The sequence below is a fragment of the Neofelis nebulosa genome, chromosome 3 (assembly GCF_028018385.1).
Source record: "Neofelis nebulosa isolate mNeoNeb1 chromosome 3, mNeoNeb1.pri, whole genome shotgun sequence".
Lineage (NCBI taxonomy): Eukaryota > Metazoa > Chordata > Mammalia > Carnivora > Felidae > Neofelis > Neofelis nebulosa.
Window position 1 is genome coordinate 197410502 of NC_080784.1, and position 14598 is coordinate 197425099.

Sequence of the window (14598 nt, forward strand, 5' to 3'; positions counted from 1 at the left end):
TGCTTACTAAAACCTCAGGTTCCCAGATGCAAAATGCATCGTTTCTTCTGTGCTACTTGTACAAAATCGTATCATCCCAAATCGCATTGTCATAGAAATGTGTGCTTACACTTCTCCCCCACCAGCCTAGGAGCTGGGAGAAAGCAAGGGCGATTTCAACTTGCTGACCCAGGGCTCAGCACTGGGCATTCAAGAGATGAACTTACATGAACGGGACCTCAAATCTCCCAGGTCTCATTTCACAACCACCAGCACCCCACCCCCACCAGCCCACCCCCACCTTCATTCTGTGGCAGCCGCAAGTCGTGGCTGTGCTTCCTTTTCTGATAAGCACTGGGCTCCTGCACCACTTCCTGTTCTCCCTCAGCATCGCGGTCTCAGGTCTCAGAGTTGTGATGCATTTACACAGAACCCAACCCTGAAGCCAAATGCAACAAGCAAGACAATCTACCCATATTTGGAACATAATATCAATCAAAAACATCTCACTCTTGAGCGATTTCGAACTCCAAAGCCAGTTTTGATGTTAAAAGGACATTGAATTCCTAATTCTATGGATCCCTGTGGGAACCATTTTCCCATCAAGGATTTGGATGGAGGCGACTGCCTGTAACCAATTAAGATGTATGTTTGGTGTTTGGCGGTTCCCTGACCCACGCCTTCTGTCCCTCGATCACCAGGGACCTTGCATTGAGTGGCAGATGCGGGCAAAGTGGCAGTGGCTTGGATTAGGCTGCAGCCTGGGTCATTTGGCTGTGTTTACAGTCAGCTCAGCTGCAGCCAGTCAGTTGCTACGACCCTTGGGGAACAAACAGTTGCTTTTCCAAGAGTCAAGATATGATGCCTTGTGGCATAATAGAAAGAACTTTATAGAAGAAGCACTGAGATAGACTTCCAGTTCCACTGCTGTGCAGTTCTGTGGCTTTCACCCCGCCGCCCCAAATAAATAAAATAAAATAAAATAAAATAACCTCACTGGACCTCACTTTCTCTTTTGGGAAAGGAATAACTACCCTGCCTACTTTTCTAGGGCAAGGAGGGGTTTTAAGGATTAAATGCAATGATGAATTTAAACTATAAGTTAATATACAAATATTAGTATCAGCCAACACTTTTAATGCCTTTTATATGCTAGACACGATTCTAATTGCTTTATATATGTTGAATCATTTCATCCTACTAGTAATTTTATGAGCTAAGTACTACTAGTCCATTGGAAATTAAAAAAAAAAAAAAGGGCACAAAAAAGTTTAAGGACCTTGGTGACAGAGCCAGTAATGGCAACGTCCAGGATCTAAGACTAGGCTCTTCACCACCTGGTTATGGTGCTACACTGAACACCCTAGGAATTATTTTTCTGTTGCTTTCGATTTGCTTTTAGATTTCCGGTTTGTTTGGTTTTTTTTCCCCCACTCTCTCAAGATTGGTCTCCCCATGCTTCCCCAGAAACACAAGGTGTTTCATGTTTCATATCCCCTTCTGGAGGCCTGGATCCCAAGCTCCTCCTCCCAGCTTCCGCGGTCCCATAACCCCAACTTCATTCCCAGGTTACTATGTTTGTGCTGCCTCAGTCGGGATTTTTGGCCTTTGTTCATTTGTTTTGTTTTTTTCCTGTTTGGTCCTCCAATCCCTGTTTAATCAATCCCCTACATTAAATTCTGTTCTGTTGAAATGTCGGAATTTCCGCTTTCTTCTTCTTCTTTTTAGTTTATTTATGTATTTTTAAAGTGAGAGAAAAAATAAACATTTAAAACAGTTTTTAAAAAATGAATAGATGGACGGACGGATGGATGGATGACTAGATGAGTCCAAATTGTCAGTTTTCTAGAATGGTATCTGATCATCTTGAGAATACAAAATGATGTATTTTGTTAGCGCAGAGCCTGACACAGGGCTTGATCTCACGAACTGTGAGCTCATGACCTGAGCCAAAATCAAGAGCCAGATGCTTAACCGCCTGAGCCACCCAGGTGCCCCAAATTTCTGAATGAACGCTGACTGATTCAACTTACTATGTGCCAGACGCCATGTGCCTTTTACATATATAAATGCATTCGCCCTTTACAAAACTCTATAAGGGCATTATCCTTCTTTTTATGGATGAGCAAACTGAGACACAAAGCTATCACATGCTTGCCCAAGCTCATACAGGCTTGTTTGTGGAGGTAGAAGCTTCCAACTCCAATGAGGTTTTGTCTAAAAATCCCTGTCTAAAAATCTGAGAGTGAAGCCACATCCTTAGTGCCAGGGTCCTTCTTAGAACTAAAACTATATGTTGGGGCGCCTGGGTGGCTCAGTCAGTTAAGCGTCTGACTTCGGCTCAGGTCATGATCTCATCGTTCATGAGTTCGTGCCCCACGTTGGGCTCTGTGCTGACAGCACGGAGCCTGGAGCCTGCTTCAGATTCTGTGTCTCCCTCTCTCTCTCTCTCTGCCCCTCGCCTGCTCATCCTGTCTCTCTCTCAAAAATAAATAAACATGAAAAAAAATTTAAAAAAAAAGAACTAAAACTATACACAAAGTTCCCTGAATAAAGAAGCATGTCACTCTCTGTCCCCGCCCACAGATGGCAACCACACAGAGATTTATTACCAACAGATGGCTGCAATACAGGAGTGAGGCATGAGTGTACCTGGAACACGGAAGACCGGTACAGCAATCCAGAGTTATTTCCCACCTGCACAGCTACCAAGGAATCAAATTCCAATTGAAAAATGATGACGTCTTTCCCCAGAGTTTCTGATGAAAAAAAGCCAATAAAGTTCTTAGAGTTGGCCGGAAGCCACCCCAGACCATGCTGTTTTCTTTTTCCTTGTAATAGATAACATCTATGTCGCCTTTGGCATAGATCTCTTTCCTCCTTTTGTGCATCTCTCCATCTGATGCTCTCCTTCAGCCATTTTCATTCTCTTGTTCCATTACTTTGTCACCCCACCTGTCTCTACGGTAAGTACAACAAATTCTTGGAAGACAACTTAATCCTTTGAGGGAGAGATTTGGTCAACTTTTTGAACTTTTACACAGAAAAATATTTCCAATACCAACTTTCTCATCCGGAAGTTACTTGTGGCCCAGAACCTTCCGAAGCCTTAGTAATTCCCCCTGTATGTTTTGTCGGCGATTGAAGGGGCCATGCCAGGTGTGTGATGACAGTTTCTCGTACTCAGATCAATGAGCCTCAGGAGATTGGTTGTTTTCCCTCCACACAAGGAACCACATCTTTATCTTTGTCTTTATAAGTTCTATTTCATTTCCAATTGTTAAAAGGCAAAGTTGTGTCTTACACATCTCTCGCTTTTTTTTTTTTTTTAACTATTATACTGCTTTTTAGTTTTTACAGTCATTTCTAATCAGGCTGAGATTCTTGGATTGGATATTCCACACAGTATGGCTTTTTCTAATTGTTGTTTGGAAAATAGCCATTGCTATTTGTGGCCTACTGGTATCTCAGAAGGGAGGAAAGTGGCATAATTTCTTTGTAAAAACTTTATCACCGAAAGTCACGACTACTCATGAGAAGAGCCTGGAGTGGGTACCCATTCCACGGTATCTTAACAGGCACCTTCCTGCTGTCCGACAGGGGCATTCTGGGAGTGCTCTATGGACAACACCAGCCCAACCTCAGTTACTACTCCATCCTCACAGGTGACATGAAGGGCCCTCTGAGAGGGGGCTAAACATGTAATGTAATGGGAGTATGACCAGCCTGGGTGTGAATCCCAGCTCTGCAGTTTACCTACCCACTCAGAGTCTCCGCTGTCTCATTTTATAAACCGGAGGTAACTGCTACCCTTAAAGTTAATAAGAAGGAGCCAATAGCCTTGCTAATAAACCTACTTGTGCAGACACAGCACTACATACACATGGTGAGAACATTTAATCCACACAGCAATGCCTCAAGTCGGGCACTAGTTGTCCTCTTTGATTTTACATGTGAGGAAACCAAGTCTCAGGCAGCTAATTAAGTTCCCCAAGATTCCAAACCAAGTAGATAGTACACCCAAGTTAAAATCACATTGTCTATCCCAAAGTGCTGTCTTTCCCGTGAGCCCCACAGCCTTCCAACAAAGAATAGATGAGTGCATAGCAGACAGGCTGAATGGTGACAAGGTGGGAAGCCTTTGACCAGAGAGCTGTTTAAATCACACCAGATATCCCCTTCAACGACATGACCATCATGGTGGGAGAAGGGTCTGAAAGAGGAGCAGAGGAGGGCATGGGCCAACGGCATGGAAAAACTCTCAAACAGTGGAGGGTAGACAAGCATCTGATGAAGTTGGTGGACAAGTCGGCCTTCACTTGCATCCATGAAGTGCATCACCCAAGTGCATCTTGGCCTGGTGTTATATACCACTGAGGTTTGAGGATACCAATACATCACTTTATTCTCTCCTAAAGATTCTGATCCAGTTGGAATGTAGACACGGGAGCTAGGCAGGAATTAAAATACAATGTCTGCTTTATTACTGGTGGAGCTTGATTATTGGATGATGCTTGAACTCGAGGCCAAAATAGGCTATGGCAATGACTTACCCCATTCCTCCCCCTATATTTCTCAGTAGATACTATTTCTAGGGCAAATTAAGATGTTGGCCAAATGCAAGAATCATTTTCAACACTTCACACTGGACCCCAATTTTTCCTTAAAAGGAAAGAGATATTGGTACAATTATGTATTGGCTAAGCTAGATCCAAAGGAAAAGAGAGGCTATCTTCCCTCCAATTATATTAACCCTGTATCATAAAATGTTACAGCCCTCTTTATTAAGACAAAACATAATAATACTCTTTATTTTGTGTTCATTATGATTAAAAAGACGTGCCTAGGAACCTGACTTCCATATGTAAAATTACTTCCATGGGAAAATACTTTTCACCTACCAAATAAGCCAACCCCTAAAGGTTGGGAACTCCATCCATTTATCAGTATAAATATAGAAACGTGTTCTCACAGTACTCACTATTTCTAAGGGAAGGTCAGCCTCAAAGCTCTCACTTTTTTTTTAATTTTTTTTAATGTTTATTTATTTTTGAGAGAGAGAGAGAGAGAGAGAGAGAGAGAGAGAGACAGAGTGTGAGCTGGGGAGGGGCAGAGAGAGAGGGAGACACGGAATCCGAAACAGGCTCCAGGCTCTGAGCTGTCAGCACAAAGCCCGACACAAGGCTCGAACTCACAAACTGTGAGATCATGACCTGAGCTGAAGTCGGATGCTTAACCCACTGAGCCACCCAGGCGCCCCACAAAGCTCTCACTTTTAATTGGAACCAAAAAGAAAAAAATGCTAAGCTCTAGGGACCATCATAATGATGAGGAAAAATCCAAATTCGATTGACTCTTTCCCCTTTCATCACCTTCTCTGTACACAAAACCCTCTGCTTATGTTTGTCTCCTTTCCTAAGACCTAATTATATAGAAACAGAAACATTTTTAAAGGTATGAATGCTTGTTGGTAGTATATGAATTCATTATGTTAGTGCTCTGGGAAGCTAAGTGTTCACAGGGTCCAGGGAAAGAGAATTGGCCAAGTAATTCCCCCAAAGAGCTAATTTGCTATACTCTATTTTTAGAGATTAGTATCCTCACTTTGGCTCACTGTGAAATAGATCTATTTATTTCTACCTTACCTGTGCACATGAGAAACTAGCTGCAACTTGTTTGTCATTGTGGAACAACCTTTCATTCAATAAATCTTCCCTAAGAATTGAGTGTTTAGGGAATCACCCTAGTAAGTGGCAATATAGAGAGTTTCAGGTTGGTACTTTCAATATCAACACAGGTGACCCATCCAACATTCTAGTTTCTCAATTCTTTGACTTCCTTTCACACAAAAATTGTGTCCTTCATCCCCTCTCCCAACCCTATTACATGTCAGATCCCAGATCACCACACTCTACTGCTATCCCTCTAAAATACTGACTATAAGAATCCCACACTTACTGCCAACTCTACCTCCAGCTTTGTCCTGTTTTGCTCACATTCCAACAATCCTTCAACCCCAACCAGAGTGAAATTCACTGGATTTATTGTTCCTCACTCCACACCCTTTTGTTTTTGTTCACATAAAACTCCACAGCCTATCACTGTCATCAGTCCTCTACATAGACTGTCAACTTTTCTCCTCCCGACTCTTGCATGGGGAAAAACAAAACACAAACCAACAAACAAGCAAACAAAAGTCCATGCTGAAAACCAATTCTCAACCTTTTTGGGGGCTGCAAACATGGCTGGAGGAAAACACACAAGCACATGGGTGGTTCCACTTTGAATTCCCAAGTACTTAACCTCCTAAGAAGTCTGCACTGCTGTTCATGAAATGTATCCCATGCCCCTATTCAAACATTTCTCTCACCTTCTTGGCTGCCTGTTTCTAACCTTCTTATCTCTGCTCAAAGTTCTTTCATCTTTTCCTACTTCCTATTCTTAACCAATGGACTTGCATCTTATTTAATTGAGATAGTAGAGCAATCAGAAGATAACTTCCACATGTTCCCCCATGAATCAGGCACTGAATGCACCTGAACCATACATACGACATCTCCTCCCATATGATAATGGCAGGCTCCCAGCTACGACCAATCCTTTCGCCCACTAGCTCCTATCCCATTTTGCCAACTCAAGGAACCTGTCCAGCAAATGTCCCCCATATCTTCTATCATTGATCATTTCTCCTTCTGGGTCATCATCAGTGGCAAACAAATATGATACAATGTCCCCCATCAACCTCTTCCAGCTGTTGTCCATTTATTTCACAGAAAAACTCTTCCTGAGAGTGGTCCATGTTGTCTCCATGTTCTCTTTCCATTTTCTCTCAAACATCCTCCAGGAGGCTCTCAATGTCATGTCCTAACCAAACAATTCTCAGTTCTTACCAGACTCAACCTATCAGCTTCATTTGACATGACTGACCACTTCCTCCTCCTTGATATTCCTTCACTTGCCTTCAGCACATCACTTGGTTCTCCTGCTAGCATACTGGCCACTCCTTCTTCAGCTCATTTACTGGCACCTCCTCTTTTTCCCAACTTACAAATGTTGGAGTGCTCAAAGACCTGTTCCTTGGATATCTGTTTTTATTTTTCTACACTGACTTTTTTGGATACGTCAACTTATCCAATCCCATGGTTTTCAATTTATATGCTGATTCTATGCAAATACTCATCACTAACCTGGACATGTCTTCTGAACTCTAAACTCCCACATTCAACTTCTAATTTAAAATATTCTGTTACATATCTCATAGGCATCTCAAACTTCACATTTTTAAAACTGGGATCCTTCTCTTTTTCTCCCAAACTGCTCTTCCCATAGTCTTTCCCATCTGCATAAATGGCAGCTCCATCCTTGCGGTTTTTCAGGTTGAAGTTGGAGTCATTCTTCACTCCCATCCCACACTTTGTTTTCAACAAATCCCTGTTGACCTTAATTTTGAAGAATATCTATAATCATACCACTTCTTACAACTTTCCATTACCACCTGAGTCCAAGCTGCCATAATTCCTTTTATGAATTATTGTTGCAACAGTCTTTGAACTAGTCAACCACCCTCCCTATTTCTGTTCTTGCCTCCTTATATTCTGTTTCCCATATATGAAGCAGAATAACCTTTAAAATTATAAGTCAAATTATTCCTCTCTTCTGTTCAAAACTCTCCAACAGATTTTCATATCACTCAGAATAAAATTGGGAGTCATTACCCGGTCCTGAAAGTCCCTTGGTGTTCCAGGCTGGCTCCCTCCCTGTCTGACCTCATCTCCTACCAGTGTCTCCTCTCTTACTCTGCTTCCTGCCACATGAACCTTCTGGTTGTTCCTGACCCATCCAAGCACATGTCTACCTCCAGGAATTTGTCCTGACTGCTCTCCATGCCTGGGGATCTCTTCCTCCTGACATCTTCTTAGCTGCCTCCTCCATTTCACAGAGAGCTATACTCCAATGTTAGTATAGTAGAGGCGATTCCCCCAAATAACCTGTCCAAAATAGCTTTGCACTATCACTCTGTGTCCTCTTCTTTGGTTTTATTTTTCTTCTGAGCACCTATCCCTATCTGAAATAGTATATAATGTCAGGACCCCATCCCTTCAACTAGAATATAAGTTCCATGAGACTAGTAACTCCATATCCTTTTGTTTATTACTATATCCCCAGTGTTTAGAACAACGTAGCTAGAGGCTTCTGAAAATATCAGCTGAGTGAGTGAATGAATGAGTGGATGAATAAACTCTTAGGCTACAGGGCTATCGAAGCTTTTCCAGAAAGACCTTCCACACATCCAGGCCACAATACAGGTGGAAGAAAAATCAGAATCAGCTTCCACACTGTGATGTTAGGGGGATTCTGTATGCCTTAAACAGAAGCTTGTGAGAATTGCTGGGTTAAGGATCATCTCAAACTGATATGGTTTACAAAAAGACTACTATGGTTTTTGAATCAAGTTAAATAACAAACACCAACTGTGACTTGAGTCTTACACCCCCGGAAAGATTAACCTTGCTTGATGAGGAACAAAGATCAAGAGGAACAGGGATGCTTTCTATTGTTCCATCCGTGCATGGAAATTATGCCTCGCCATGAACAGTTCCTAGCAGTTCTGTCCCGCCAGGAAACACGTGTCTCATCCATCATTCTGGCAACTGTCCTCCAGGTTACTAGGAATCATCTTCTGTGCATGACTGATATGGCCATCTTTCAATCGACTGGCACTCCAAAACCACACATTTTTTGTACAGGTGCGTATCTCAACACCTTACAGTCACTGAAACACACAGGCTTGCAACATTACAACGCCTTTTTAACCCACTATGTGGGAATGAGTGCACGGGCCAACGCTTGACTTATCTCCCATCCCCATCAACTAAAAAGCTTCAAGTGAACAGCTGTGGTCCTCTGCTAACTATCAGGGGATCAAACATCTTTTGTACCCAGTCCCTGGATCCATCCAAATACAAATATTCAAGCGAACCCCATGACTGTCTTCAGAAGGCATACTTCTCTCTTCTCTAAGTAGCTGCTGCATGAAGCACAGACAAGACCACTGGTTTTGGAGTCAGACCGAGATGGGTCTGAACCCCATCTCAGATCCTTATTGACTGTGAGACCATAGTTGCTTTACCTCTCTGAATGTCAGTTCTTTTATCTGTAAAGTAGAGATAATAATGTCTACCTTGTGGAGTTGCTCGAAGATGTACTTAGCATGTACACATAAAGCCTTAGCACAGGGCCAGGCATATAGGAAGAATTCAATAAATAGATTCTTTTTATTTTTACTTCTCAGGGCTCTTCTTCTGAGGTAGGCTGTTTCCACAAATGGCAACAATAATCTTTTATCCCACATGCCCATTTGCAACATGACTTTTCCACTCCTCCTGTAAAGAAGGAGTCTATTTCCCACCCACCCACTCCTTGAATAGTTTGGGCTGGCCCTGTGCCTTGCTTTGATGGAAAGAACACAGCAGAAGTGATGCTGTGTGACTGCAAAGCCTAGAGTTTGAAAGTCTTGATGCTTCTGTTTCACCATCTTGGAAGCCAGCTGCCATGTGTAAGGTTGGCTAAACCACAAAATGGTGAGATAAGGCATGGAGAGAAAAGCCACGCAGAGGAACACAGGTACCCAGCAACAGCCAGCACCGAGGCCCCAGATGTGTCCACAAGGAGTTTGGGGGTACATATCATGTGATCCGTTCACGATCTCTCTCCTGTAGTCATATCTGAGCATTCACATGCTAAAATATGATGCATATTACTTTATCTTAAGTTAAGTTCCTTTTACTTGTTCCTTGGTTATGTTGAGGCATCACATTGATTTGTTTTGAAAATCATGTTGTGGATGGGTTTGTGTTATATTTCTGGTAAAGTGAAGAACATGTTATGAAATATTAGTTACTAAAAGGAGGCATAAAGCAGTAAGGCATTTGGGCAGCCTGGTCTATATCCAGGAGCCCCCCGATGAATATTTGGTTACCCACACATTGTCTATATAAAAGCTAGTTGTGATTGCTCACCAACTCCCTGATTCATTTCTTCTTTCATGGATCTTTCTGTCTAGGCCAGAGTTTTTCAACATTATTTAATCCAAGACATTTTATTTTAAGTTTGTTTGTTTGTTTGTTTATTGACCATGTGCATGGAAGGGGTAGAGTGAGAAGGAGAGAGAGATAACCCCAAGCAAGCTCCACGCTGTCAGCACAGAGCCCATCATGAGGCTCAATCCTACCAACTGTGAGCTCATGACCTGAGCCAAAATAAAAAGTCAGATGCTTAACCAACTGAGACACCCAGGCGCCCACAAGACCTTTTTTTAAATTATTTTTTAATGTTAATTTATTTTTGAGAGAGAGACAGAGACAGATATAGAGAGAGACAGAGCGCAAGCAGGGGAGGGGCAGAGAGAGAGGGAGACACAGAATCTGAAGCAGGCTCCAGGCTCTGAGCTGTCAGCACAGAGCTCAATCCAGGGCTGAACCCACGAACCACAAGATCATGACCTGAGCTGAAGTTGGATGTTTGACTGAACCCAGGCACCTCAAAGCAGAAGTCAGCAAGAGGCCCCAGTGAGGATTGAACTCACAATCCCTGGTTTACAAGACCAGTGCTCTAACCACTGAGCTATGGAGCCTACCCCAAGACCTTTTGATTAACATGATTAACCTGAAAATAATTCTCTGTATCCTTTTCTCTCTCTCTCTCTCATACACACACACACACACACACACACACACACACACCAGATTTTGCTGTGAGAGCAGCCTCTGCCTCCAGCAGAAACCCATCCCATCTAGGCAGCATAGTAGATGGTAGACAGCAGGCTCCTTGAGAAAATCAACAGTGTGGCTCATCTCTGGACCCCGCCTCTTCTCCCAAAGGACCTAGAACATGGCCGAGCACTTAATAAATATTTGGCTTCTTTCTTCCATGTTGGCTTCCTACAACAGAAGAAAATATTGCCTGAAATCAATATCAACTTGTTCAAATTCCTGACTCACTGTTTTCTAATCTCCAGAGGAAATATTTACCTCAACACCTCCCTCCACACTCATACAGAAATCCAAGAACTGTAGGAATTCTCTCATGCTACAAATATCTTCACATTAAATATGATTTTTGTACAAAAGCAACTTAATTGCCTAGAAAGAGGGAGGTCACATTCAATCTTTGGATAACAGCAGGCAGTCTACAAAACATCTTTATGTGTGGGGAGCACCCATGTTTACTGCACCAGATTCCTTACACGTGTCTCGATGCTCACACAGCTCGTTGAGGTGCTATACTTATCCCCGTTTCACAGATGAGGAAATCAAGCAAGAACAACTATCAAGTGACTTGAAAGTCAAGGGCATACCTTGTCAAATGGCAGAGCCCAATCCCTGAAGGCTGGGTCCAGTGTGTTTTCTGCTGAGACTGTAGAAAGGCTATGGTGGCCTCAAGCAATTACTTACCTTTTTGGTCCTCACTTTTCCCATGTGTTAAATAAGGAGGAAAATATGACCAACTTGTGCAGCTCACAGGAGCTTGCCGCAAATGAACTGCTTGGATCCGCATCAGGCACAGAGTACGATTGTTCTCAAACAGCCTTTTAAGACAGAAACACAGATCAGTAATCATTATTATATGGTGGCCTCTGCTGTTTTCTACAGAAGGGCTTTCTGTGTGTTCAGGACAGTAAGGAGACGGCTACTTCACTCGTGAGAAATTTGGCTCTGACAAGAATGGGGAAACAGGAAGTAAATAGCCTGGGCCAGGTGTCTCCTGTAACAATTTGTTTTGTATAGCCCATTAAAAGGGGCTTTCAACGCTTGGTGATATCCAATGCCTATTTCCATTTTCCACTTATTATTCTGACTTCTAAAAGCATGTTCCCAGCACCTAAGCCATAAACACCCACACGGTGAAGCCCCAGCATTGCCGATGCCACAGAAACAAGACTCTTCAATCAGGTTTCACCTCCTGGGTTGCAGGAGAATCACAGAACGGAAAGTGTCTCAGTGATTGCCTTGTGACACCACTCTCCATTTTACTGAGAAGGAAACAGGCACAGAGAGGGGAAGTGGCTTGTTTTCTCAAGCTATCCCTGCATCAGCTCTATGAAATAGAGATCATCCTCCTTATTTTACATTTCTTCCTGCTACGCAATGTGCACCCAATACTGCAGCCATTGCAAACCACATGTGAACCCAGTATACCCTGTCCTCGCCCCTCTGCCTCTCTGCCTTGCACACGCTATCCTTCAGCAGGGAATCACTCCATATCATCCACCAGGCTATTTCCAGCTCGTCCATCCTGCTCAGCTCAAGTCCCCATTAGGTCTCAGCCAGATTCTGGCAACAGGCTCAACTCGTCTCCCTGCTTCCGCTTGCCTTCCTGCAGATCAACTTCATTACTTTTCATTTAAATTTTAGTTAGTTAACATACAGTGCAATATTGGTTTCAGGAGGAGAATTCAGTGATTCATCACTTAGGTACAACACCCAGTGCTTATCACAACGAGTACCCTCTTTAATGCCCGTCACCCATCTAGCCCATCTCCCACTGACCTCCTTCTATTAACCCTCAGTTTAAGAGTCTCTTGTGGTTTGTTTCCCCCTCCCCTCTCCCCCCCTCCTTCCTATATATTCATCTGTTTTGTTTCTGAAATTCCACATATGAGTGAAATCATATGGTATGTGTCTTTCTCTGATTGGCTCATTTCACTTAGCATAATAAATTCTAGTTCCATTCGTGTCATTGTAAATGGCAAGATTTCATTCTTTGTGATGGCTGAGTAATATTCTTGTGTGTGTGTGTGTGTGCGTGTGTGTATAAGAATATATATATATATGAATACATATATATATATGCCACATCTTCTTTATGAATTTATCCAACAATGGATATTTGGGCTCTATCCATAGTTTGACTATTGTCAATAATGCTGTTATAAACATTAGGGTGAATGTACCCCCTTTGAATCTGTATCTTTGTATCCTTTGGGGAAATACCTGACAGTACAATTGCTGGATCATAGGATAGTTCTATTTTTAGTCTTTTGAGAAACCTCCAGACTGTTCTCCAGAGTGGCTGCACCAGTTTGCATTCCCACCAACAGTACAAAAGGGTTCCCCTTTCTCTGGATCCTCACCAACACGTGTTGTTTCTTGTGTTGTTGATTTTAGCCCTTCTGACAGGTATGAAGTGGTATCTCACTGTGGTTTTGACTTCTATTTCCCTGATGTTGAGAGATTTTGAGCATCTTTTCATGTGGCTTTCAGCCATCTGGATGTCTTCTTTGGAAAAGTGTCTATGCATGTCTTCTGCCTATTTCTTCTTTGGATTATTTGTTTTGTGGGTGTTGAGTTTGATAACTTTTGGATACTAACCCATTATCAGATATGTCATTTGTAAATATCTTCTTCCATTCTGTAGAATGCCTTTTAACTTTGTTGATTGTTTCATTTGCTGTGCAGAAGCTTTTTGTCTTGATGAAGTCCCAATAGTTCACATTTGTTTTTTGTTTCCCTGGCCTCCGGAGACATGTCTAGTAAGAAGTTGTTCCAGCTGAGGTCAAAGAGGTTGCCGCCTGTGTTCTCCTCTAGGATCTTAATGGTTTCCTATCTCACATTTAGGTACTTCATCCATTTGGAATTTATTTTTGTGTATGGTGTAAGAAAATGGTCCAGTTTCATTCTCCTGTGGGTCCCCATCCAGGTTTCCTAATACCATTTGTTGAGAGACTTTTTCCCATTGGATATTCTTTCCTGCTCTGTCAAAGATTAGCTGACCATATAGTTTTGGATGCGTTTCTGAGTTTTCTATTCTGTTCCATTGATCTATGTGTCTGTGTTAATGCCAGTCCCATACTGCTTTGATGACTAAAGGTTTGTAATATAGCTTGAAATCTGGAATTGTGATGCCTCCAGTTTTGTTTTTCTTTTTCAGGATTGCTTTGGCTATTGAGGCTCTTTTGTGAACAATTTTAGGATTGTTTGTTCTAGTTCCATGAAGAATGCTGGTGGTATTTTGCTAGGGATTGCATTTAATGTGTGGATTGCTTTGAGGATAGTATAGAGATTTCAACAATATTTTTCTTCCAATCTGTGAACATGGAATATTTTTTCCATTTCTTTGTGTCCTCGTCAGTTTCTTTCATAAGTATCCTATAGTTTTCAGAATACAGATCTTTTATCTCTTTAGTTAAATTTATTCCTAGGTATCTTATTGCTTTTGGTGCAATTGCAAATGGGATCAATTCCTTGATTTCTTTTACTGCTGCTTCATTATTGATGTATAGAAATGCAACAGATTCCTGCACATTGATTTCATATCCTGAGACTTTGCCGAATTCATATATCAGTTCTAGCAGTTTCGGGGGGAGTCTTTTGGGTTTTCTACATAGAGTAACAAGCCATCTGTAAATAGTGAAGGTCTGACTTCTTCCTTGCTGATTCGAATGCCTTTTATGTCTTTTTGTTGTCTGATTGATGAGGTTAAGACTTCCAGTACTATGTTAAATAATAATGGTGAGAGTGGACATCCTTGTCTTGTTCCTGACCGTAGGGGAAAGGCTCTTAGTTTTTCCCCATTAAGGGTGATATTAGCTGTGGATCTATTGTATATGACTTTTATGAT

The 14598-nt window shown here is 42.1% G+C and overlaps 1 non-coding gene across 1 annotated transcript; it reads right to left on the reverse strand.

Moving 5' to 3' along the window:
- Positions 1-10539: 10539 nt before the first annotated feature.
- TRNAT-UGU (transfer RNA threonine (anticodon UGU)) lies at positions 10540-10612 on the reverse strand. Its single transcript has one exon. It is a non-coding gene; the product is annotated as a tRNA-Thr (tRNA).
- Between the last annotated feature and the right edge of the window lie 3986 nt (positions 10613-14598).